The 26204-nt window shown below is 37.8% G+C and overlaps 1 protein-coding gene across 1 annotated transcript in view; it reads right to left on the bottom strand.

The window, feature by feature from the left end:
- CCDC141 (coiled-coil domain containing 141) overlaps window positions 1–26204 on the bottom strand; it is a 204809-nt gene that overhangs the window by 175444 nt on the left and 3161 nt on the right.

A 26204-nucleotide genomic window follows, 5' to 3' on the forward strand; every position in this document is an offset into this window, starting at 1 on the left:
TATTTGTTTTTTCGGGTGTGGAGTTTGGTGAGCTCTTTATAGATTTTGGATACTAGCCCTTTGTCCAATATGTCATTTGCAAATATCTTTTCCCATTCTGTTGGTTGCCTTTTAGTTTTGTTGGTTGTTTCCTTTGCTGTGCAGAAGCTTTTTATCTTCATAAGGTCCCAGTAATTCACTTTTGCTTTTAATTCCCTTGCCTTTGGGGATGTGTCGAGGAAGAGATTGCTACGGCTGAGGTCAGAGAGGTCTTTTCCTGCTTTCTCCTCTAAGGTTTTGATGGTTTCCTGTCTCACATTCAGGTCCTTTATCCATTTTGAGTTTATTTTTGTGAATGGTGTGAGAAAGTGGTCTAGTTTCAACCTTCTGCATGTTGCTGTCCAGTTCTCCCAGCACCATTTGTTAAAGAGGCTGTCTTTTTTCCATTGGATGTTCTTTCCTGCTTTGTCAAAGATGAGTTGGCCATACGTTTGTGGGTCTAGTTCTGGGGTTTCTATTCTATTCCATTGGTCTGTGTGTCTGTTTTTGTGCCAATACCATGCTGTCTTGATGATGACAGCTTTGTAGTAGAGGCTGAAGTCTGGGATTGTGATGCTTCCTGCTTTGGTCTTCTTCTTCAGAATTCCTTTGGCTATTCGGGGCCTTTTGTGGTTCCATATGAATTTTAGGATTGCTTGTTCTAGTTTCGAGAAGAATGCTGGTGCAATTTTGATTGGGATTGCACTGAATGTGTAGATAGCTTTGGGTAGTATTGACATTTTGACAATATTTATTTTTCCAATCCATGAGCAGGGAATGTCTTTCCATTTCTTTAAATCTTCTTCAATTACCTTCATAAGCTTTCTATAGTTTTCAGCATACAGATCCTTTACATCTTTGGTTAGATTTATTCCTAGGTATTTTATGCTTCTTGGTGCAATTGTGAATGGGATCGGTTTCTTTATTTGTCTTTCTGTTGCTTCGTTGTTAGTGTATAAAAATGCAACTGATTTCTGTACATTGATTTTGTATCCTGCCACTTTGCTGAATTCATGTATCAGTTCTAGCAGACTTTTGGTGGAGTCTATCGGATTTTCCATGTATAATATCATGTCATCTGCAAAAAGCGAAAGCTTGACTTCATCTTTGCCAATTTTGATGCCTTTGATTTCCTTTTGTTGTCTGATTGCTGATGCTAGAACTTCCAGCACTATGTTAAACAACAGCGGTGAGAGTGGGCATCCCTGTCGTGTTCCTGATCTCAGGGAAAAAGCTCTCAGTTTTTCCCCATTGAGGATGATGTTAGCTGTGGGCTTTTCATAAATGGCTTTTATGATCTTTAAGTATGTTCCTTCTATCCCGACTTTCTCAAGGGTTTTTATTAAGAAAGGGTGCTGGATTTTGTCAAAGGCCTTTTCTGCATCGATTGACAGGATCATATGGTTCTTCTCTTTTTTTTTGTTAATGTGATGTATCACGTTGATTGATTTGTGAATGTTGAACCAGCCCTGCATCCCAGGAATGAATCCCACTTGATCATGGTGAATAATTCTTTTTATATGCTGTTGAATTCGATTTGCTAGTATCTTATTGAGAATTTTTGCATCCATATTCATCAGGGATATTGGCCTGTAGTTCTCTTTTTTTACTGGGTCTCTGTCTGGTTTAGGAATCAAAGTAATACTGGCTTCATAGGATGAGTCTGGAAGTTTTCCTTCCCTTTCTATTTCTTGGAATAGCTTGAGAAGGATAGGTATTATCTCTGCTTTAAACGTCTGGTAGAACTCCCCTGGGAAGCCATCTGGTCCTGGACTCTTATTTGTTGGGAGATTTTTGATAACTGATTCAATTTCTTCGCTGGCTATGGGTCTGTTCAAGCTTTCTCTTTCCTCCTGATTGAGTTTTGGAAGAGTGTGGGTGTTCAGGAATGTGTCCATTTCTTCCAGGTTGTCCAATTTGTTGGCATATAATTTTTCATAGTATTCCCTGATAATTGTTTGTATCTCTGAGGGATTGGTTGTAATCATTCCATTTTCGTTCATGATTTTATCTATTTGGGTCATCTCCCTTTTCTTTTTGAGAAGCCTGGCTAGAGGTTTGTCAATTTTGTTTATTTTTTCAAAAAACCAACTCTTGGTTTCGTTGATCTGCTCTACCGTTTTTTTAGATTCTATATTGTTTATTTCTGCTCTGATCTTTATTATTTCTCTTCTTCTGCTGGGTTTAGGCTGCCTTTGCTGTTCTGCTTCTAGTTCCTTTAGGTGTGCTGTTAGATTTGTATTTGGGATTTTTCTTGTTTCTTGAGATAGGCCTGGATTGCAATGTATTTTCCTCTCAGGACTGCCTTCGCTGCGTCCCAAAGCGTTTGGATTGTTGTATTTTCATTTTCGTTTGTTTCCATATATTTTTTGATTTCTTCTCTAATTGCCTGGTTGACCCACTCATTCGTTAGTAGGGTGTTCTTTAACCTCCATGCTTTTGGAGGTTTTCCAGACTTTTTCCTGTGGTTGATTTCAAGCTTCCTAGCATTGTGGTCTGAAAGTATGCATGGTATAATTTCAATTCTTGTAAACTTATGAAGGGCTGTTTTGTGACCCAGTATATGATCTATCTTGGAGAATGTTCCATGTGCACTCGAGAAGAAAGTATATTCTGTTGCTTTGGGATGCAGAGTTCTAAATATATCTGTCAAGTCCATCTGATCCAATGTCTCATTCAGGGCCCTTGTTTCTTTATTGACCGTGTGTCTAGATGATCTATCCGTTTCTGTAAGTGGGGTGTTAAAGTCCCCTGCAATTACCACATTCTTATCAATAAGGTTGCTTCTGTTTATGAGTAATTGTTTTATATATTTGGGGGCTCCGGTATTCGGGGCATAGACATTTATAATTGTTAGCTCTTCCTGATGGATAGACCCTGTAACTATTATATAATGTCCTTCTTCATCTCTTGTTACAGCCTTTAATTTAAAGTCTAGTTTGTCTGATATAAGTATGGCTACTCCAGCTTTCTTTTGGCTTCCAGTAGCATGATAAATAGTTCTCCATCCCCTCACTCTGAATCTAAAGGTGTCCTCAGGTCTAAAATGAGTCTCTTGTAGACAGCAAATAGATGGGTCTTGTTTTTTTATCCATTCTGATACCCTATGTCTTTTGGTTGGCGCATTTAATCCATTTACATTCAGTGTTATTATAGAAAGATACGGGTTTAGAGTCATTGTGATGTCTGTATGTTTTATGCTTGTAGTGATGTCTCTGGTACTTTGTCTCACAGGGTCCCCCTTAGGATCTCTTGTAGGGCTGGTTTAGTGGTGACAAATTCCTTCAGTTTTTGTTTTTGGGAAGACCTTTATCTCTCCTTCTATTCTAAATGACAGACTTGCTGGATAAAGGATTCTCGGCTGCATATTTTTTCTGTCTAGCACACTGAAAATCTCGTGCCAAGTCTTTCTGGCCTGCCAAGTTTCAAAAGAGAGATCAGTCACGAGTCTTATAGGTCTCCCTTTATATGTGAGGGCACGTTTACCCCTTGCTGCTTTCAGAATTTTCTCTTTATCCTTGTATTTTGCCAGTTTCACCATGATATGTCGTGCAGAAGATCGATTCAAGTTACGTCTGAAGGGAGTTCTCTGTGCCTCTTGGATTTCAATGCCTTTTTCCTTCCCCAGTTCAGGGAAGTTCTCAGCTATAATTTCTTCAAGTACCCCTTCAGCACCTTTCCCTCTCTCTTCCTCCTCTGGGATACCAATTATGCGTATATTATTTCTTTTTAGTGTATCACTTAGTTCTCTAATTTTCCCCTCATACTCCTGGATTTTTTTATCTCTCTTTTTCTCAGCTTCCTCTTTTTCCATAACTTTATCTTCTAGTTCACCTATTCTCTCCTCTGCCTCTTCCATCCGAGCTGTGGTGGTCTCCATTTTGTTTTGCATTTCATTTAAAGCGTTTTTCAGCTCCTCGTGACTGTTCCTTAGTCCCTTGATCTCTGTAGCAAGAGATTCTCTGCTGTCCTGTATACTGTTTTCAAGCCCAGCGATTAATTTTATGACTATTATTCTAAATTCACTTTCTGTTATATTATTTAAATCCTTTTTGATCAGCTCATTAGCTGTTGTTATTTCCTGGAGATTCTTCTGAGGGGAATTCTTCCGCTTGGTCATTTTGGATAGTCCCTGGTGTGGTGAGGACCTGCAGGGCACTTCCCCTGTGCTGTGGTGTATAACTGGAGTTGGTGGGCGGGGCCGCAGTCAGTCCTGATGTCTGCCCCCAGCCCATCGCTGGGGCCACAGTCAGACTGGTGTGTGCCTACTCTTCCCCTCTCCTAGGGGCGGGATTCACTGTGGGGTGGTTGGCCCGTCTGGGCTACTTGCACACTGCCAGGCTTGTGATGCTGGGGATCTGGCGTATTAGCTGGGGTGGGTAGGCAAGGTGCACGGCGGCAGGGGGGGCAGGCTTAGCTCGCTTCTCCTTAGGTGATCCACTTCAGGAGGGGCCCTGTGGCAGCCGGAGGGAGTCAGATCCGCTGCAGGAGGTTTGGCTCCGCAGAAGCACAGAGTTGGGTGTTTGCGCGGAGCGAGCAATTTCCCTGGCCGGAACCGGTTCCCTTTGGGATTTTGGCTGGGGGATGGGCGGGGGAGATGGCGCTGGCGAGCGCCTTTGTTCCCCTCCAAACTGAGCTATGTCGTCCGGGGGCTCCGCAGCTCTCCCTCCATTTGTCCTCCAGCCTTCCCGCTTTCCGAGCAGAGCTGTTAACTTATGACCTCCCAGACGCTAAGTCGCGCTTGCTGTCGGAACACAGTCCGTCAGGCCCCTCCGCTTTTGCAAGCCGGACTCGGGGGCTCTGCTTGGCTGGCGAGCCGCCCCTCCGCCCCGGCTCCCTCCCGCCAGTCCGTGGAGCGCGCACCGCCTCGCCGCCCTTCCTACCCTCTTCCGTGGGCCTCTCGTCTGCGCTTGGGTCTGGTGACTCCGTTCTGCTAATCCTCTGGCGGTTTTCTGGGTTATTTAGGCAGGTGTAGGTGGAATCTAAGTGACCAGCAGGACGCGCGGTGAGCCCAGCGTCCTCCTACACCGCCATCTTCCAACACCTCCGAGAAAGATGCTTTATAAGGGGGTGAGGTGGGTGGTAATCTCTCCTTCCTATCCCTGGGAGTAAAACACACTGGGTCTTTACCTCTCAAGTCTTCTCTATGCCCTTCTTTAGACCCTCATTCCCTGTCATCTGCTTTAGAACATAATAAAGCTCTCCCTTCACCTGGATGCCATCCTTAAATATGAAGAAAGTAGCAGTTGGATTACACAAAAAAAATCACAAAGACAAATCAGACACTGTCAGTGGTGCAAATATGTATATATATAATTCAATCTATTTTCAAAGTCTTAAAAAATTGATTTATTGTCCTTACTTTGGAAAAACAAGATATTTTCAGGTTAAAAACAATCTATCCTCAAATTAAAGAATCCTCAGGGCATTCGCTAAATATAACACTTAGATTAATTAACAGCAGCAGTAATAACATGTTTTTTGTTCTGTTTTGTTTTGTTTTTAGAAAGCTAGTTGTTAGAACAAAATGGAATGCCCAGTTTACAGTGTAAGCAGACTTTGTTGACAATTGAGCTATGGAGCTTCTAAGATGAGCAATCCATGAAAAATGGCTTGCCTCAGGATTTGGTCAAGGCCAGTTTAATTTAAGTTTTCCTCTCCCACTTGGTTAGTCATTAAACTCAGGGAAGTATTTTGGAATTGGATCTGAGAAAAAAACACTCTGGCCAGCATCATAAAACTGGTTATTTAAAGAGATGCTAAAAGACACTACTTTGCCTTTGGGTTCCAAAAGAATAGGGAACCAAGGCTATTCTATGATACTTGAAAAATGCACTCTGTCTTTTTAAGTGTAGCTTTGAAATCACTGGTTTTAAGTATAGCATATTTTATGGACATTACACCACCTCAACCGCCACGCAGAGCACACAAAAAGGATTATGGATTTTCTCGTCAGCGGAGCATTAAATGGTCCCCTGAATAGCAATTTTCTAAAAGAGCAAATATATGTGGCATATCCTGCATATGTTTTCCTGACACGGCACAGTCTATCTGTAAAATAGACTGTGGAGTACAGGTAGAGTCACTAATGCATAGAAATAATATTTTTGACCACTAAACTGAAGAAAATTAACTTAGGATACTTGACAGCAAAGAATGAACATTTCACAAACTTTTGAGAACAGGAGACAGTTAAGTTCGATTATTTTGGTCAGTCTCTTGCAAATAACATCACAGATTGTTTTGGTGTTTGCTGTTCTTTTTAATGAGAATATTTTATATTTTCATTTCTGCCTATCCAAAACCTGTTAGGCATCAGGTCCTAATTCCATTGCTGCCTCCTGCATCAAATTCTTGTGTTCACCCCAGCCATTTCTCTGATGCAAGAGAAATGAACAAGCCACCACCTAATTCTGGCTAGGCAAACCTAATTGCACATGCCTGTTTGGTGGTGTTATCACCCTGCTTTATTCGTTTGGGCTGCCCCTAATCCAAACTGGCACACAAATGGAAGAACTAGATTTCTGGTTGGCTTCCAGTTTGAAATAGAAGCTGCAGCTAATGGGCTGCTGCAAACCCCATGGGCCACAGCTGTCCTGAGTGGAAATAGCCTCTAACTGAAAGTTAGACGAGGCCTCATTTAATGAAAAATTCTTGTGACAGCTCTAACTTTCAGGGATTTCTGTGCTAAAACCAAGTTAGTAAAATATCAGATGATTGTGTTGTTGCTACAAAATGTCAGTAACAATAAGCAATAACAGAAAGAGGCAAAATTAAGAAAACCAACTTAGGGGCACCTGGGTGGCTCAGTCATTTAAGCATCTGACTCTTGATTTAAGCTTAGGTCATGATCTCAAGTCATGATCTTGCGGTTTGTGAGATAGAGCCCCACATCGGGCTCTGCACTCACAGCATGGAAACTGCATGGGATTCACTGTTTCCCTCTCTCTCTGCCCTACCCTGCTCATGCATGCACTCTCTCTCAAAAATAAATAAACTTAAAAAAAAAAGAAAAAGAAAACAAAACCAACTTGAAAAATTCTGACATTGTTCTGAATCAGTCGATTTGGATTTTAAAAAGTAAGCTTTTTCTTAGGGATGAGCACTGGGTGTCGTATGTAAGAGATGAATCACTGGGTTCTACTCCTGAAGCCAAGACTACACTGTATGTCAACTAACTTGAATTTAAACAAACAAACAAATAAAATAAAAAGTAAGTTTTTTAGGGGGAAAAGGGGTCACTTTTCAACCAGAGTTCTTTACTAAGGTACCATAAAATCCATTCACAATGAAAATGCCAGAACAACTTTACCCTTCAAAGTTACAACTTAGTCTCTTTATAATTAAGTGTAAATGGAACCAGATATTTTCTTTTCCTCAGTTTAGTGTCGAACAATTGTTGTTCAAAAAAGATTTCTTTCTCATAGACCCAATAAAAGATGGCATTTTAAAACAGATTTTTAAATGTACCCAAAAAGTTCTACAACATTATTTTTCAAAACTGTATTTTCTTAATTTTTCCTTCTCAGATATTTTACATGTAAATGACTCTTCCATGCCTGCTCTGTGAAATGAAGTAAATAATGTAATTAGAAGTAATATACAGGTGTGTGGATTAGATTATTAATTGTGGCTTCTATTGTTTGTGGAAGTTGTCTTGGATTTGTTTAGATTTACTACCTTTCCCTAAGAGTTCTGTGGTCTTTTATGTTACTGAAAAAAACAGAGTTCTGAACGCTTATCAAGAATGCCATTGTGTGTTTTGCTCGAGAACTTGAACTCTACCATGTTTGAATAAAAAACAAAAACAGTAACAAAGAGAATGACACATTCCCTAAGACTAGATGAAAGCTAGAACATTGGGAAGTTTTTTTTATCAAAAAGAAGGATAAATAAATATGAGTATGAAGCTAGCATTTGTACACAGGATGAAGCCAAAGTGGAGGAAAGACAAAGCTACTTCTGGCTTGAAGAGTCAGCCCTCTGCTCTGGCCCAGAAACTCTTCTCACACCACTTACTCCCACAGCCCCATATTTCACGGTTGACCTTAAATTCCACCTTCACTAAGAAACCACTCCAGCTGAATTAATTTCCTTTTTTTCTCTGAATTTGCCTATCAACATCTTTCATCTGGGAACTTAATTAATCATCCAATGCCTCGATGTTGTGATTTCATTGCTATTTAATTGCTTCATGGGTCTACCAGGGTCTTGACCTATGTTATTATACATTATAAGTTGCTGGAGGCCAAGGATGTCTTTCACATTTCTTTTGTGTCTCTCTACCCCCTAAAGCCAAGCATAGAGTCAGGAACACAGTAGACAGGGAATCTAGCCTGAAAGAGCAGAACCATCTTGATGCTACTGTGACTTGGTTCCTGCAAATCCTATAGGATCCATGGCCATAACGTTGCTAAGAAATTATTGAGTGGTCCTTTTCAGTAAGCTGAGAAGTTACTCATACCATCCTTATAACTCTCCCAAATGAGTGGGATTTTATAGTACAATCAATGACCAATGGTCATGCGAAGTATAGGTATGTCACAGAGGCACACTCCTGGAGTTGGAGTCCAGCTCCATTGCTTCCTAGCTTTGTAGCAAATGACTTGTGTGTACATTAGTTTCCTCATCTGTAAAAATAATAATAGTTACCAATCATTTAACAGTATGTGTGTATCCCTGTTCTAAATTCTTTTAGTGTTTTAATTCATTGAATTCTCACACCTACCTTATGAGGTAGGCAGGCACTATTATTATACCCATTTTACAGATGAAGAAACGGAGACAGAGAGAGAATAAGTAACTTTCCCAGAGTTACAAAACTAAGCAGAAATATTGGGATAAATATTCAGGCAGGCTGTGTGCTTACATGCTAAACTTCTTTTTTCCTATGACACAGTCTTTGCAGACAGTACCTCTTTATTTTTTTTAAGTTTACTCATTTATTTTGAAAGAAAGAGAGATGGGACAGAGAAGGGGCAGAGAGAGAGAGAGAGAGAGAGAGAGAGAGAGAATCCCAAGCAGGCTCTATGCTGTCAGGATGGAGCCCCAACACGGGGCTCGGTCTCATGAACCATGAGATCATAACCTGAGCTGAAACCAAGAGTTGGGCACTTAATAGACTGAGCCACCCAGGCATCCCTACATGCCCAACTTCTAAGGTTGCATTACCTCTCATAAAATTTATCTCATATGTTATGTAAAGGATTAAACCAATTAATACACCTGAAACATTTAATATATTTAATTTATTGAATTTTAAAAAGTGGTTGACACATAGTAAGCACTCAACAAAAGTATTATGTATACATTTAGGTCATGATTTAGACTCCTAAACTCTTAAATGAATTTAGACAAAAATTATCCAGATAATACCTTAATATGTGCCAACACAATCTCTGCCCAGAGGAAGCTTGCACTCTTATAAGAACTGCATACATATGTAAAAAAATTAAGCAAACTAATGTTAAAAGTGATACTAAATTTTGAGCAAGAGCCCAGTGGCGCTGCAGGTTGCAAATTGTCCTATTTACAGACAGTCTTAACTCATATGGTCTACATAATTCCTTTTAACAGGTATCCAAGGTAACTCTGGTGTAAATATTCATAAACTACACTTTAAATACATTCATTATACAGGCTGCACTCAAACAAGTACCACATCAGGGTATAAGTTTTTGCATATATAATGAGGTGCTGACTGAGAAGTGCAATGGAAACACATAGACAGAGATGGCCTAAGATGGGGCCAGAGCTTAAGGAACACTTCCCAGAGGAGGGGGACTTAGCATTCCAAAATGAGGATATCAATAATGTACTCAGAAACTCATCATCCAGCTCAGTTAAAAGAATGATGACACAAATCAGAAAAACTTATAGTATGAATATTTTATCACTTCCACCATTTTCTCTTAGGAGCCCAAATATTCTGTACATTAATAATTGAGTCTCCTTAAAACCCTCAGAACCACTGTGAACAGGAAGAGCAAGGTATGTGAATACCCTTTAAATTATCACTATTTCATTTTTTTTTTTTACCCACTGTCCTTTTATGCATGTTTCTTTTGTTAGTACACAGAGATGACCGGTTCCTAAAGTTATATAATGGATACATGTATTCATTCCTTCCATGCCTGATTTATTCACTCATTCTACAAACATTTACTGAATATATATACCAAGAACAGTGGTAGGCCTTACGGATAGAAATATGTTCTAAGTCTGATGAAGAAGCCAAAAATGAAACATATAAGGGTTTTCCATGAAACGGATCTAAAGTAGAGATACATAGGCCACAAATTACAGAAAAGGCTCAAAGGAGAGCATGGTCAATAGCATAAATGGGGAGCCCTCCAGAAAGCTTTCAGAGAGCAATAATAACTTCCTCCCAGTCCAATCTAATGACAAATGCCTCAAACCTGTTGCTGCTTCTAACACTATTCAATACTTCTGTCTCGAAATTCCTTTTCCCCAAACTTTTGTGATGTGTCCCTGAATATTTTTGCCTCTAATTTTGCATGGCCCCTTGTCCCAGTTCCATTGGCAGCACTTCTGTTCAAGCACATTAATGTGATTGTTTAATAGTAGCTGTTTCTTTTGATTTGGGCCACAGCCTCTTATTCCTCATTGTGCATCAGAATTTCTGCCCCAAATCTTAAAAACATACAAGTGTCCCAGCCTTCCTTTGCTTCTTCAGGTTTGAAACATGGATATATGAATCCTGTGTTTTCTTTTTAAGCTTCTAGGCAACTCTGATGCCAGCCAGGTTTAGAGCTACCTAATGAGGCCTTCCTTCCTCTTGTCCCATGTGGAGATTGTTTATTTTCATCATTCTCTCTCCCATTGGCTTCCTGAATTGCCTAGAGTTCTAGGCCCGGAAATAATCATCAGACTGAGAATGACCGGAATAGGAAGTTACCATCCCAGACTTCTTCACCAAGGATACCTTGGGATCAAATCCACCATGACCATTTGGAAGCTCAAAACTGCCTCATATTCCCTGGTCCTTGGTCACTTGTGTAAGACCTTCTAGTCATCTATCCTCTTTGTACTCTTACTCTTACTGTTCCTCTATCCTTCCAAATTCACAATTGTATCTCATGGAAATTCAGATTCAGAATAAAATACTCTTCACTAATTCTCACACTCCACTACTTAAGTGAAAGTTTCCCATTTCCACTAAACCTGGCCTTTCCCATCTTAACAAAAACTTCTCAGTCAGTATCACCCTCTTGCTGCAGTCAAATTTATTGGAGAAATGGCTGATTCTTTCTATCTCTGATTCTTCTCTTCACATTCATTCTTTAAACAACTGCAATTTGGTGTTCAGCATCAGTGTTCCCCTGAAACCACTCTAGCAAATGATATCACTAACCTCCAATCTGTCCAATATAAAGAACATTCCAATTCAAAATTGCATCCCTTTTCAAATAGCCAAAACAAACCTGAAAAAGATAAACCAAACTGGAGGCATCACGATTCCAGATTTCAAGCTATGTTGCAAAGCTGTAGTCATCAAGACAGTGTGGCACAAAGACAGACACATAGATCAATGGAACAGAATAGAAAACCCAGAAATGGAGCCACAAATGTATCAACTAATCTTTGATAAAGTAAGAAAGAATACCCAATGCAAAAAAGACAGCCTCTTCAACAAATGGTGCTGGGAAAACTGGACAGCAACATGCAGAAAAATGAAACTGGACCACTATCTTACACCATACACAAAAATAAATTCAAAATGGATGAAAGACCTAAATGTGACACAGGAAACCATCAAAATCCTAGAGGAGAACACAGGCAGCAACCTCTTTGACCCTGGCCGCAGCAACACCTTTACTAGACACATCGCCAAAGGCAAGGGAAACAAAAGCAAACATGAACTATTGGGACTTCATCAAGATAAAAATCTGTACAGTGAAGGAAACAATCAACATAACTAAAAGGAAACCTTTGGAATGGAAGAAGATATTTGCAAATGACATATCTCATAAAGGGTTAGTATCTAAAATCTATAAAGAACTGATCAAACTCAACACCCAAAAACCAAATAACTCAGTGAATAAATGAGCAGAAGATATGAATAGACACTTTTCCAAAGAAGACATCCAGATGGCTAACAGACACATGAAAAGATGCTCAACACCATTCATCATCATGAAAATACAAATCAAAACCACAATGAGATACCAGCTCAGACCGGTCAGAATGGCTAAAATTATCAATACAAGAAACAACAGGTCTTGGCTAGGATGGAGAGAAAGGGGAACCCTCTTGCAATGTTGGTGGGAATGCAAACTGGTGCATCTACTCTGGAAAACAGTATAAGGTTCCTCAAAAAACTAAACATAGAACTATCTTATGATCCAGAAAATGCACTTTAGATATTTACCCAAAGGATACAAAAATACAGATTTGAAGGGGTACATGCATCCCAATGTTTATAGCAGCATTATCACAATAGCCAAACTATGGAGAGAGCCCAAATGTCCATTGACAGATGAATGGATAAAGAAGATGTGGTGTGTGTGTGTGTATGTGTGTGTGTGTGTATATATATATACATATGGAAATATTACTCAGTCATCAAAAATAATGAAATCTTGCTATTTGCAATGATGTGGATGGAGTCAAATGTATTATGCTAAGTGAAATAAGTCAGAGAAAGATAAATACCATATAATTTCACTCATATGTGGAATTTAAGAAACAAAACTGATAAACATATGGGAAGAGGGGGAAGAGAAGAGAGAGAAACAGACCACAAAACACTCTTAATAATAGAGAACAAATTATGGATTGACAGAAGGAGATGGGTAGGAGATTGGCTAGAGGGATGATGGGTACTAAGGAGGACACTTATTGTGATGAGCACTGGGTGTTGTATGTAAGAATGAATCACTGAATTCTACTCCTGAAACCAATATTGTACTGTATGTTAACTCACTAAAATTTAAATAAAAATAAATTAAATTAAATTAAAAATTAAATAAAAAATAAAAAATAAACCAAAATGGCACCCTTTTGGCAAGTATGTAACAATAGCAGCGGGACATCTATTTTTCTTATACTATAAGCTTTAAAAGTTTGGGATTATCCTTGATTTTTCCCTTACTCCTTATGTAAAATAAATTATCTGATTCTATAATATTTTATAATTTTTTAATTCATCAAAGTATATTTCTACTATTCATAATATATGGTACTGTTACAATACAACTTTTCAAATTTTATTCTCTTTACTCTTACACTCAGAATTCTAAGTTCCAATATCTATTAAAAGCCTCCATATACACCTTATAACCCCAGTGATTTTCCATCCAAGTCCACCCTGCATATTGTTATAAAGGTAATCTTTCTCAAACTTAATTTTTACCCAATATTTCCCCTGCTTTAAGAACCCTCTCTTTGCCACAATCAAATCTGTGTAGCCCAGCATGTACTGCTTTCCAGCCCAAGCTTCCATCATACCAGTTTAGTCTCATCTCTTGACATTTCCTTGCAGGATTCTTCACGTACCATGTGTATCTTTCTTATACTTGTCTCAACAGCTTTGCTAACACCTTTCTCTGATCTGAATATCATTTTGACTCCCAATTCTTGCCCATCACTTCCTTTGAGATTCAAATAAATACTCTCTTCTATTGCGCTGATGACTCTTGCATGAGCCATTTGTCAGTACTTCGTACATAGTTTTCCATATGTTATCTGGCAACGATTACATTTTGAATATTTATCCTACCTCTTTAAATAAAGTGGAGTGGAAGTGACATATAGTGGCATAAACCATTGTAGGACTTGGGCAAAAGCCACTATTGGATTTGTTTTATCATCTGTTAAATGTGAATATTTCCTACCTCACAAAGTTGATGTGAGCATTAAATACCTAATGCATCTATTATGATGGCTGGCACATAGAATATGATCATTAAATAGTAACCATTATTGCATCTGCAACCTTTTCAAGAGGTAGGGATTTCTCTTCATTTTGTTAACATGTTATGCCCACAACCCTTTGTGCACCCAGTTCTGAGGTGTGTACACAGATTAGGTCCTATAGCTATATATTGGGTTACTAAATTAACAATAGAAGTTCTGGTAACTATGGCAAAATCCCATTTGCATTTAGCTAGCTTTTTGAAGAAGTATAATTTGATCAATTAAAAGAAATCTCTCATGATGACAATGAATTGGTCAGGATGGAAATTTCAGAATTGAAAATGTCATTTGGTATTCCTATATTTATTTAATCTTTTCTACAAGCCAGTTGTAAGTCTCAGGCAATAAAGAAAGTTTTTTTGTTCTTAGAAGAAAAAAATCCAGAATGTATAATTTTTGTCTTCCTAATTAATTTTTAACACTGTTTCCAGGTGAATGGCTTAGTTCTGGAAAGTAGGCTTTACCAAAGACTTAAAACTTTACCTCATCTATGTAGGTAATGATATACAGATCATGATTCTTTCTTCTTCAAGCATAAAACATTAGCTGGCAATAAAAATTGGTAGATTGGGGTGCCTGGGTGGCTCAGTTGGTTATGTGTCCTACTCTTGATTTAAGCTCTGGTAATGAACTCATGGTCCTGATGAAATTGAGCCCCTTGTTGGGCTCCGTGCTGAGCATGGAGCCTATTTGGGATTCTCTCTCTCTCCCTTTCTCTCTGTTCCTCTCTAACATGCACATGCACACTCACTCTCTCTGTCTCAAAATAAATTAATAAAACTTTAAAAAATGCTTATGGAACTTATCTGTTTGAAAAAAACTTTTTCAAGTAAAATCAATTGCAATACGCACAAAATACATGCACAAATACATTTATGCACACACATATTTTAAAATATCACACTAGGAAAAATATTCCCACTCCCCCTATGACAGTGTGTAATAACGGTTTTACTAACTGCTTTCATAAATTTCCTATTGGAAATAAATTGGCCTGGTTTTCTTTCATTTCTTGTCTCTGAAAGAGATCTCATTTCACAATTTTCCTTTTCAGGCCTACATATGCTGCCTTGGGTATAAGCAGACTTCTCCTGAGCTAAAAAATATAAGTAAAAAATTTTGATTCCCAAAAGGTTTATTCTTCTTTATTTTCTAAATCTGCCTCGTACAACATGATATCCACTAGTTATTTGAAATGCGGCTACTTCAAATTGTGATGTGTTGTAAGTACAAAGTACATACTGGATTTTGAAGACTTAATACAAAAAAGATTAAAATGACTCATTCATTATTTTTATAATGATTACATATTAATTGATAATATTTTTGATATGATGGGGTTAATTAAGCATATTATTAAATTAATTTCACTTGTTTCTTTTTACTTATTGGGTGAGTTTTGGCAATTTATGGTCTTCAAATAATTGGTTTATTTCCTCTCTGTTGTTGAATTTATCTGCATAGAGTTGTTCATAGTATTCCCATATTATACTTTTAATGTCTGTGAGGTTTACGGTGATGCCTTATCTCTCCTGCATTAATACTGGTCATTTTAGTCTTCTCTCTTTTTTCCTTTCTTAGGCCAAAGGCTTATTGATTTCATTGACCTTTTCAAAGAACCATTCATCTCTATTGTTTTCCTGTTCACAATTTCATGGATTTCTGCTCTTTATTTTTTCCTTCATTCAGCTTGCTTTGGTTTAAATTTGCACTTACTTTTCTAGTTTCATAAGGTGGAAACTTAGAATGTTGAACCGAAACATTTATCCTTTTCTACCAGAGGTATCTTATGCTCTAAAATTTATATATGGCAATTAGAAAACTTAAATTTACGTATGTTGACTTCCATGTATGGTTTGCATTATATATTTGTACCTATTGCTGCTTTAATAAGTGTAACACACTAGCAGAGAAGTTTTCTTTTTTTCCCCATAACATCAATAAAAATTCAGTAGCCTATGGAATCACTGAACCAAAGAATCTCAGGTTCTCAGAAAGCAGTGAGCAATAGCCTTGAATGATTTGAGTTTCTCCAAATACAATTATGTAAAAACTTGGTATGTTTTGAGTTGAAACTTAAAATTTTAAGAAGTGTCATATGAAACAACTTGAGAGCTTATAGTTCTTCAGATTTCCTTGCCTACAGACATAGTAATTGGGCTTTTTAAAAAGAAAGTTAGAGAGCCATCTATAAAAATATGAGTTATGGAGTTGGAAGGCAAGATTGCTTCTTTTAATTTCACTGGCTTGACTCTGCCTGAAATTTGTGCCACAGAAGCCCCCTTACTGGTCCTCTGCACTGAAACCTGGAGCTTTGGTTTCCTCACTCCACTGTGCACTTCCCACCATTGGGTCTGCAGGACCAACCAGTGGGGAGAACAGAGGGAGGAAAAAAGCAAGGCAAACCATAAGAGACTCTTAACTATAACAAACAGAGGGGTGATGGGGGGAAGTGAAGGAAAGATGGGCTAAATGGGTGATGAGCATTAAGGAAGGCACTTGTTGGGATAAGCACTGGGTGTTATACATAAGTGATGAATTAATAAGTTCTACTCCTGAAACCAATACTACACTAAATGTTAACTAATTTGAATTTAAATAAAGTCCTGAAAGAAAAAAAAAAGCAATGTAAATTCACCACAAGCTCTGAGACAATAATTCCTCCGGTCAGAGAGAGGTTTCCCCTCTCTCAGAGGTTTAGCACCTGCCTGGTTGCCTCCACTTTCTCCATCATGATTGACTCTAAGGGACTGCCTGGGCTGGGGAAGAAAAAAGAGAAAAACAAAAAGCAAAAACAAAAGCAGGGTATTTCCTCCCTTTCTGTCTGGCCCATAGAAGTCCTCTTTTTACTGCTTAGACGTGAAAGAGAAGACTTTCCTAGAACCTTTTCTGTGCACATCTGGTGCATACTTGAGGATGTCAACTTGCCTTTGAATCTAAGCTGGGCAATAGTAGAGGGAGAAAAAAAAAACACTGCTGGTTTGGTGGTATTTGGAATCCTGATCTCTTTCCTTAATCTACTGATTAGCTCTTACTTTTCAGCATCCTGCATTCTGCCAGGGTTTGTAGCTGCATTTAATGAAGGTATCATGGAAAGTATTTATTCTATCTTGCCTGGAACTGGAACCAGTATTCCATTTTAAGACAATTTTTTTAAGACAAAAATGCTAATCTCATTCAAGTCCCTGAACTTCAAATATGTGGTAGGAGGGAGATAGAAGATACGGGTAATTTGGAAGACTGGGCTAACCACAGAATCAGAAGTTTGCCTTTTATTCTCCTAAGGACTAATAGCTTCATGAATTTGTCATGAGAATGATATAGCCAAGCCATTTGAAAAACTCTTGAGTTTTACACATTTACACATTATATCTAAGACAAAGTCTATATTTAGAAAAGATACATTCTTGGGTAAGTACAATATATATTTGGGCCTTTTCTAGAGCCGAAGGATCTGTTGCCATCTGTATAGAATGCAAAAGGGATATTATTACACTAACATTTAAGCTAGCTCAGCAGTAATGAGTATTGAGAGTAGGGGTGAGTGGGTCCTGTGCTACCATCTTATCTCTGCCATCCCTTATTGGTGTTTCTTAAACTGTCAAGAGTTTGGTCCTGTCAGTTCAAATCTCAGACCAAGACCATTTTTGTGATAACTAGTAAGGCTATGGGTTTTACTTTCAATGAAAAATTTTTGTTTGTAGATTTATATTTTAAAGAAGCACTGTTTTCTAAATAACTAATAGCTTGGAGATCACAGACCTATGATCTCAAAACATGCTAGGTGTGATCCTAACTTTTGACCCAGATTTCAAATAGGAATGTATTTGGTGACAATTAACAAAGCCAACCAACATTGGGTTAAGCATCTTGTATCACAAGAAGCCTGGGACTCAGCATAATCGTCCACAGGATGAAAGAAGCATAAACAATCAATTTATAAACGTATTCCCCTCCTGTTGGACATTGTTTTGTTTCCAATTAAATTATTCCATTAAAAGCATGTGGAAAGATGCTCAATATCATAGCAAAATCACTTTCATATCTATATCTTTACCGGTGCTTTTATTTCTGAGGAGAGATTCAGAGAAGTGAGGTTGCTGAGTCACACAATGTAAGCACTTTACATTTTTAATGCAAGTTTCCAAAATGAGTGTGTCAACCCAAATTCTCACCAACAGTAGGGCAGAATGCCCCTTTCCTCATATTTTCACTCATTAGATATTATAAATATCTTGAATTTTTAATGATATTAGGCAAATCATGGTTTATTTTTTATTATTATTTAGTTTTGCTTCTCAGGCTATTACTGCTGTTGAACATCCCTTTTACATGGTTTATTGGCGATTTGCCTCCTGTGAATTGTGTATTTTTTATTGATTTTATTGGTTTATTTGTCTCTCTTCTCAATATGAAGGATTGTAACCCTTTGCCTTTCATATAAACTGCAAATATATTCTCCTAGTCTATTGTTTGTGCTTTAAATTGGGCTATGGTGTCTGGAAAACTCATCTTCATTTTCATGACAGCCAATATCACTTTCTCTGTCAAGATTCCCTTGGATTCCCTGGCAGTTAGTCATTCTTTCCATACTATACCCATAATATTTTGTGCATATACCTGTGTGCTGAATTATAACTACAAACCTTTTCCTCCTGTTCAAGAAATTATACCAAAATGCTACTCAAATAGAGTAACATTATAATAGATATATTTTTTAATCTGCTTTCAATTTTCGGAAAGCAAATCATTTATAAGCTTCAGAATTTTCTTTTTGCTTATCATTAGTACCATGACACCATCTTTCATTTTAGCAAAACTTAGTTTGACTTCTAAACTGTCTCCCCATGAAAATCTTGCTTTCTTCTTCTTGTCCCTTTTGGTTCATGACTTCTGACTTCAAAATCCCCTTAGGATGCCACGCTTGCTGTTACCCTCAGTTCTAGTTATATTTTGCTATGTGACAAATTGCTGCCTATTCTAGTGGCCTAAAATAATTGCTTATTTTGCTCACAATCCTCAACTTGAGCAAGGCTCCATGGGGAAGATTTGTCTTTGCTTCACACAGTTCAGCTGGGAAGCGTAACCAAGCCTGAGAATCAATCTACTTCCAACATGGCTCAGATGGCTCACTCACGTAAGTAGCAAGTTGGTGGCTGTTACCCAAGGTCTCAGCCAGAGTGGTTGCTAGGAGCCTCAGTGCTTCTCCACATGGGCCTCTCTACAGTGCTGCTTGACTTCCTCACAAGTTGGTAAGGTTCCAAGAGTGACTATTTGAAATTACAGAAAGTAAAGACAGCCAGTCTTTTGATACTTGGTCTGGACACTGGCACAGCATTATCTATGCTGTATTCTTTGAGTCAAAGCAGTCTCAGAGTCTGTTCAGTTTTAAGAGAATGGACACAGACTCCAATTCTCAATGGGAGGAGTGCCAATATATTTATGGCCATCTTTAATCTACCATAATCTACCTGTGTACTGAGTCCTTCTAAGTTGTCAAAAACGTGTCAGTATTTGCTATAACCAAGCCATTATCTGTTTTCTACAGAAACATGGAAGATGCCTCTCTTTCTTGCCAATTCTTTGTCACTTGGTGCCACAGCCACAGAGCAATATGGTGAGTGCCTCGTGTTTCCCACAGGCCCTTCAGCTTCTGCCAAGGAGTCAAGCCCAACCTTTACTGCTGAACCAGGGTCAGGGATAATATAGACTGTCCCCCACCCCCAATTTTTTACTCTACAGTCCCTATGCCTACAAAATATTCCACTTTTAGAATTCCTTCCCCTCCACTAAATCAATTCCCATCAACACTTCATTAGGTATTATCACACTCTGAACTGTTGCTTAGCCTGAACTAACAAATTATTTGTGATATTTACAATATTAATGTACCTTAACTCCATGTCTGAAAAGCCTATTGTCATTGACTCTCTGACTTCACTTAAACCAACCTTCTCTTATAAAAACAATATCTTATCACATTGTCCATGGCACTTTCCAATCTAAAGAATGCTATTCAAATTTATTTCACTCCATACCTCTAAGTACTCACTGGAGCTGACCAATCTCAGAAAAGAAATACCCTGTAGACTAGAAAAGTGCCAAGTGAGGTGGGCAAAATCACTAGGAAGTTATACTGTTTCATAATTGTAAGATGGCTTTTTTTGTTTTTTAACAGAAAAGGTCTCCTTTTCAAAAGTGTAAAAGAAAAATTAAACTGCCTACTAGTTTCTATTCCCCCAGGAATAGTCCTCCAGTGACTTTCTCCAAAATTATCAAGTGAAAAATATGACAGGTACTTCACAAGTGTAGAATACTAAGGCACAGATCCCTTTCAGCCATAGAGAAAAAAGAACACTCGTGAACTGTTGGTGGGAATGCAAACTGCTGCAGCCACTGTGAAACAGTACAGAGGTTCCTCAAAAAGTTAAAAATAGAACTATAACCAGTAATTGCACAACTGGGTATTCACCCAAAGAATACAAAAACACTAATCAAAAGGATATATGCACCCCCAATGTTTATTGCAGCTTTATTTACAATAGCTAAATTATGGAAGCAGCCCAAGTGCCTCTTGACAAATAAGGAAGATGTGATATATATATACACATATATACATACAAAATGAAGTGTTATTCAGCCATAAAAAAGAATGAAATCTTGCCATATGCAACAATATAGACGGAGCTAGAGAGTATAAAGCCAGTCAGAGAACGACAAATACCATATGATTTTACTCATATGTGGAATATAAGAAACAAAACAATCAAAGGGGAAAAAAAAAGAGACAAACCGAAAGTAGACTCTTAACTATACACAACAAACAGATGGATACCAGAGGGGAGTTGGGGTGGGGGAAAAGAGTGAAATAGGTAAAGGGGATTAGGAGTACACTTATCTTGATGAGCACTGGGTAATGTATGGAATTGCTGAATCACTATATTGTATACCAGAAACTAATATACACTGTATGCACTATATGTTAACTATGCTGGAATTAAATTAAAAAAAAAACGTTTTTAAGTATTGGAATTTGAATGGTACAAATTAATCTCACCTCTATACTGTCAAGATTACAAATCAACTGAAAGTAGACATCAAGGTCAGATACAAATCAAATATCTGCTCTTATCAGGATTAGAAGATGGGTTGATTTGGCTTTTACTTTTTCTTTCCTAAAACCTATGTCAATGGGACCTGCCTGTGAAGACTTTGGGTCTGAGGCACAGACACACATTGAACCACCCTAGAGGGTGAGATGGTGTCCTGCCTCTGCTGGGCAGGGGCTCCCAGCCAGGTCAGCAGCAGCAGAGAGAATAAAGAACATGTAGCCCATGGGCAGTCAGGGTCTGTGCTGAGAGACATTGAGGTTGGCTTCTGCATGGCAGCCACTTTTCCTTGTCTCACCAGTCAGGTAACACAGCACCCCCTCACTCCTGTAGAGAAGAGAAAGGGGAGCAGGAGAGATGGGTGGAAGAACTTAAGAGAGTAGAATTTCTGACAGAGTAAAATCTATCAGATTTGTGGCTATGGGAAAATAGGGAAAGAGAAAATGAATCTCCTGTATGAAGTAACATTCAGGATAAAACACTGCTATGGTGCAGATAATGTAAAATAGGTTAGTCCTCTTCTAATACTGTCCTAAAGGGTTCCATCATATTCTCAACATACATGCTATAAATTTTCTGTAGTGTACAAATACATAATAAGTTAAGTCACACAGATTTACTTATTAAATACATTCTAATAGACCTTATCAGGAAGGTGAAAAGACAACCCACAGAATGGTGAGAAAATATTTGCAAATCCTACATCTAACAAGGGATTAATATCCAGAATATATAAATAACTCCTACAACTCAACAACAAACAAACAAACAACCTGACTGAAAAATGGGCAAAAGACTTGAATAGACATTTATCCAGAGAAAGATATGCAATGTCTAGTAAGTACATAAAGAAGCTTAACATCATTAGTCATTAGAGAAATATAAATCAAAAGCACTTCATAACCTAGTAGAATGGCTATCATCAAAACACAGAAAATAGAAATTTGGGGGGAAGAATGTTGAGAAATTGGAACACTTGTATGTTACTGATGGGAATACAGTATAATGCAGCTGCTGTGGAAAACATTTTGGTATTTCTTCAAAAAGTTAAATATACCCAAAATGACTGAAAACAGGTACTCAGATACTGTGTGCCAATGTCATTGTAGAACTATTCATAATAGTGGAAAAGTGTAACAACCCAAGTGTCCATAAATATATGAATGGATAAATAAAATGTGGCATATCCATACAATGAAGTATTATTCATTCATAAAAAGGAATGAAGTTCTGATAAATGCTACAAAATTGATGAATCTTGAAAACATTACATGCTAAGTGAAATAAAGCCCAACACAAAGGACAAATATTATCTGATTCCATTTATATGAGGTACCTAAAACAGGCAAATTTGTAGAGGCAGAAAGTAGATTTGAAGTTACCAGAGAAGGGAGCAATTGGAGTTACTGCTTAATAGGGCATAGTTTGGAGTGAAGGAAAAGTTCAGGAAATAGTGGTGATGGTTGTACAACACTATGTACAACAATTACTAATGTAATTAATGCCATGGAATAAACACTTAAAATTGCAAATTTTACGTTATATTATATTTCACCACAAAAAAATTTAAAGACTATATATTCTTAGTAAATAATCAAGTTTACAGCAGAAAATCATGCTATTCCATGTTTAAGGCAAGTTTTAATAAGACTTTTAGCTTTACTACTAATATACTTTGACTATCTCTTATTCATTCATTTCCAGCTAAGTGAATGGAATAGGACAAAAATGAGTATTCATTGTGTGAGGAATTTAGTCATAATCTGGTAAACCAATACTTTTATGAGTCAAATCAGAGGTAAAATTTAGTATTTTATACTCCAAAGGGTCATTCTTCACTGAATGCTAATATTGCATATGTATAAATAGACAAGCCAGTGGCCGGAAGTTTTTTGGTTTGTATCATTCCTTTGGACAATAGCAATGTAGTTGTTGCAAGCACAGGCTGAGGAGAAGAATATTCTCAGCAATATCCCCTAAGGTATTTCCAGTTCCTCTTACCTCCTGTAACCACTTAGAATGTAATGTCGAGAGCAACTATAGGCAGATCTTCACCTGACTTAAATCTGTCTCCCCTTTCCCGAATTTCTTCTTTCTCATTAGAAATAATTTGGGTAAGGTTTGGGAATCTAGATGCCTTTTGGGAGTTAATGTTTTTTCCACATGATTATGCTTTCACCACTGAAAATAGGAATATTTTTTCTCTGGACATTCCACTGGAACTAAGTACTATACTGCTGAAAGAAAATAATATCTTCAGGTATAAACATTACCAACATTAGAAAAACTCATAAAATTCTGTTGTTTCCAGAAATTTTTCCTTTAGTCTAAATACTAGGGTTTGAGATAATTTTCAATGGAGGGAAGAAAATTGCTTTTCTATCAAATTAAATATCCAGATTACTCTGATATATCAATTATTAACACAATTGTTATTATTATTATTATCTATATATCATTGCATTTGTCCCCCAACATTTTCTTTTTAGTTGTTTGAGGGTAATTGCTTTTATCATAATTTTTCAAATGAAGAACCTGAGACCAGAGAGGCTGTTACGCCCAAATCAGAGTAAACTCAGTGCTGAAGCTTACACCCTGCCAACACCCCTTAAAGAGCATTTTTCTTATAATTAGAACAAATTGCAGAATGCTGTGCATAGGAAAAAACTGGAATGAACATTAATATTAAATATTATTGGCTTATTGAACTACTAATGTTCTTATCATTCAAAAGCTCATATTAAAACTAACTTGGATCCAAAATTTTGTGCTACAGGTTAAATTGTGCCTACACTGACAGCATAATAGCTAATAAATTGATTAAAATTGTGATCTACGTATTTGCAATATGGAATTTACCTTTTTGTTATTTTAAAAAGGCTTTTGTCAGCCAATCTGGAACAGACTTCAGACTCCTTGGTTTCTTTTTTTTAATCAAATCCTCCAATATTGGAGGATGATGCTACACATTTAAAATTTCTTGGCGGTGGGTGGCTGAGTTGATTTGTAGTTACCCCGGGGGGTCAGGGAGGGTATAGGAGATAGACATAAGAGGTCATCATGAAAATGAGGCCTAGGTGAAGCCAAAGGCCTTTTTACCTAAAACCACACTGTGATCCCATGGCACCTTATGGTAAGATCCACAAAGGATATGAAGCTTTGATCTATATCCTCTCTCTTCATTTTACAGTTAAAAAGCCTGATGTCCAGAAGGCTAGTCCATAGTCAGAAGACTGGCATTAAAGGACAACAAAACTTTAAAATCTAGAATCACAAGCACCTTCTGAGGGTGGATCCTGTTAAATGGGAAGCCCTTTTCCAGCAGAGCTCCTGAATGGATTTAGGAATAAAAATTTGAGCATAGTTGCTGTGAAGCTGAACTGCTTTGCCTAAGAGAGCACTCCCCCAGGAGTTGTGTGGGCCTGGACAGGAATAGGGTTGGGAGAAAAGAGAGGTAGCCTAAAAGGTCCAGAATTCCATGAGCTTCCCCACCACTCACACTTCATTAATAGACCAGGAAATGCTGGCTGGCATGAATTGTTAATGGGAACTGGGGAAGGGATGTAGTTTCGAGTCCAAGTTAACTTCAGCAGAAACAGCTGGCAGGTGTAGAAGAAGGAGCTGGGGACACAGGAGACCATGAGAAAGTAAACTGCTGGGGATAAGCAGGAATTTTGAGGAAGTGCTGGGTTTCCACAATTCGTGGAATTCAGTTTTTTTTGTGTAGCAGTAGCAAGACTTTGAATTTTCAGCTGAATTATGCTAGTTAGTGGTATAATTAGTGCTAAAACATAGATCTTTTGATGCCTGGTTCAATGTTCTTTCACATCATAATGTGTTCTGTTCTTATATACAAAGGACTTCCTGGTGGCCAGGGATTTCTCCTTTGAAAGATAGCACAGAGACCAGAGCAAGGAGCTGTCTAAATAGGAAAATAAATTCTGGATTCTAATGGCTCCCTCCTTCAGTACTAATTCTTTCTTCAACTTTCCAGTCTGATATACCCAATTACTTTTACTACTGTCCAATCAGGAAACCACTGTCTGTATATATCAGATGCAGTTTATATCTGCTTCTAAATCTAGGAAGCAAGTATAAAATCCAGCCTAGATGTTCAAAGAAGCCAGTAATATTAAAGTACTAAAAACACAGAGTCATTGCAGGCTGCCTAATCAACACTCTTTGATCTTAGTGAAGACATTCATTTACCCGCAAGGGCTATTACTCACAGGGCTGGCTGCATCAGAGCTCTGTCCTTAGAAGGGGACACCACTTGGGGTTTAAAGTGACTCTACCTGTCACTGCCTTGAAATTCTTAATAATTTGATTTCCAAATTTGTGTTTTGTAAGTAAAGTTCACTGGGACAACAGAGGAAGTGCTGGAGGATTGGAGTCTTATCTCACATGGGGTTCTGCCTCCCAGGGAAATTCTCTTTGCTATCCTGTCTGTTCCCCCGCCCTTGTTCAGTGACCTCTGCCATCTGCTTGGTGGGGTCAGGGCACAGTTGGGAAAGGTTGAGATCAGGCCCACACCCTGTGCACTGAGTCATGGCCAGGGCCCAGAACCTGTGAGGCTATGCACTCGCCCAACACGTATCCCATGCCAGAAGGAGCTAGACATTAAATAGTAGATCAAATACAATATGACAGGTCAAGAAAAAGCATTTTCTTGCTTTTTGAACAGGAGGTCCACCTTTTATTTTGCACTGAGCTCCACAGATTATGTAGCTGGCCCTGAATAGATACTTTATCTGGCAATCTCAAGATAATTTTATTTTTAGATTCTGAACTAAATAACCACAATATATATATGGAATAATAACTCTAATTTTACTAAAATTATTATTTGGTTTCAATAACTCTTAATATTAAATACAAAATCAGATGCTTTCAATAGTTCAACAGAGGCAAAATAAGCTTCTATATTATTCTTGCCAGCAGGTATCATTAACAATAAAAAGTTTGGATCTGTTGTTGTGATTTGACAGCATAATGGATGAAATGGAAAAATGATGGAATTTTTTTTTTCACTGAGACAGCCAGGAAAAAAAATAGTTATTTCTCCACAGTGAAATATTATCACTCCATATTTTCGATCACATTTGGGGAAGGGTTTTAAAAATCTTGCTACTTCTCTCC

Source organism: Lynx canadensis, chromosome C1, assembly GCF_007474595.2.
Source record: "Lynx canadensis isolate LIC74 chromosome C1, mLynCan4.pri.v2, whole genome shotgun sequence".
Lineage (NCBI taxonomy): Eukaryota > Metazoa > Chordata > Mammalia > Carnivora > Felidae > Lynx > Lynx canadensis.